Source organism: Gouania willdenowi, chromosome 7 (assembly GCF_900634775.1).
Source record: "Gouania willdenowi chromosome 7, fGouWil2.1, whole genome shotgun sequence".
Lineage (NCBI taxonomy): Eukaryota > Metazoa > Chordata > Actinopteri > Blenniiformes > Gobiesocidae > Gouania > Gouania willdenowi.
In genome coordinates, this window is record NC_041050.1 from 39890571 (window position 1) to 39892855 (window position 2285).

Below are 2285 nucleotides of genomic sequence, written 5' to 3' on the forward strand. Positions count from 1 at the left end.
TTTGTTCAGTGTAAATCCTATTTCACTGATAAATATCAACTTGTTTAAGGTCAGGAATGGTTAAATATCATCAAAAACAGAACCTTTTACTATCTGAAAGGAAGTGTTTGTTATTTTATTGACATGTTCCACCTCACAGGTACTGAATGAGACCTTCTATAATCTATAATCTATAATCTATAATCTATAGCTATACACACATTGATTTTTCATTGCATTGGTTGAACAAGGGGCTGAAAACCCTCTCACAGGTTTTGGTTCCTATTAGCTTCACGTACAGTATAGTTGTTGTCTGATGTGAATATCTCGTACTATTCATTCCATAGATGCTGGCGTGTGATTGGCTGGTTTTTATCCTAAGAAAAGAAGTTTAATAGGAATCAATAATTTTAGTCTTGTAAGTTAATGTATTTTTTGACAGTTTGCTCAAATCTTTTATTTGATTTGATAAACATTTTGTATTTGTTTGTGTTCCAAACACATTAAATACATTACAACACGTTTCACCATTTGTTTCGTAGGAAATGATGGTAAAATGTTTAGTGAAGGTGAATTCTGTGTGATTTATCATCAGAGGCTCTACAGACATATAGACATTAGTAATGTATAGATCAAGGCTCAGCTCTTAGGATTTATAACTTTTTGCTGCTCTGTAGATGATTTTTGTGGACATTTCCATGAACACGCTCAGGATGTGTTAGTCAGGCTACCTGCAGCACAGAGATAGCAGTGAACTCGCCCAACATCCAACGGCTCAGCCTGTGTCACGGTGCGTTGGTATATTCATACATCCATGGGACCTCAGTGATCGTTCTGTAAGTCTTTATGAACAGCTCTGCTGTTCCTTTGATGTGTGGACACGTGAAGAGAAACTAGAACGTCTCCAACGTGTCCTTCATTGGTTTTGTTTTTCCAGTCGTGCTAAAGATGCTAAAATAAGCTTCTATTTGAGCAGGATGTTATTAAACATTTAGAGTTTCTATGCACACTAACGTAGAGCTATGAATATAGGAGATGCATTAGTTATGACTTCCTGACTTTGCTCAACTCTAACAAAAAGCTGAATTCTGCTGCTCCTGCATGGATGAACTTTATTTACTTAGTGATTCAGGTGTTGGTTGTGAGACACATTAGTGAAAACTAGAATATGTGGAGGATGTTATGTTGTCCTAAAAGCTCATCACACGCCTTAAAATGAAAGTGAACATTTACAAAACCCACAACACAAAAGTTTAACCCAGTAAAAATCCACAAAGAATAGTGACGTTAACGTAGATAACATCATTTCTGGTCTATAATCTGTGACTTTTTCCCACGCCTTCAACCCTGTGGCTTAGACAATGACGCGGCTAATTTGTGGATTTTTTTTCCGGTTTTACAAGATTCATGTTGTCAAAAAATTGAGCTCCATCACATTAGAGCAGGTGGACCAATGATAGAGTTTCTATTAAATCAAACGTGAATAATTCTGATGAGTCATGAATACATCCTGGACTCTGAGGCTGATGGAGAAGCTTCCATAAGGAGAACAAACAGCCTGGGTACAGATTGTAATAGAAACAATAATCAGCATAAAGTCGTTAATCACAGCGTTCGATTAGGAGTGATCTCGTCCATTTTCTGACTCGGTCTGGACTTGATGTGATCATCGCTGAGGCTGTAGTTCTCAGTGAGAACAGAGGGGGCGCTGTATCAGTGTGTTCCAGTAAAAGTCATCATAAAAAGCTGTAAATGGACTAATATGCAGACATGGAGCAGTGAGGAGGAGACTTTATATACAATCTAACATGACTACAGCAGCCCTCCTACCTGTCTGTTCTGATTGGCCGAGTCATTTGAAGGGCACTCTCATCAGCCAATAGCGTGTGACTTATTTCACGATGCGGTTTTTTTGGGGGAAAATTGCTAAATTATTGGAATGCTGCCAATAAAGCGGTATGTTCAATAGCCTGGAAAATACTGATTATTGATTATTATTGACTGTGGCCTTAAACACATCCAAGAAAATGTAATAATAACCTTTTGGTTAAAATGACTGACCTGGTGTGTGTGTGTGTGTGTGTGTGTGTGTGTGTGTGTGTGTGTGTGTGTGTGTGTGTGTGTGTGTGTGTGTGTGTGTGTGTGTGATTGGTTCCTCCTCCTCTAGATTATCTCGGCTCTTTTTCACAAATCCTCGTCTCATTTTATTGACAATAGAGGATCAGTGTCTATTAGTGCATCTTATGACGTCCACAGGGTGGATTTACTGCAGTAACGCTGGACTTTAGCCACGCCCCCAATATACT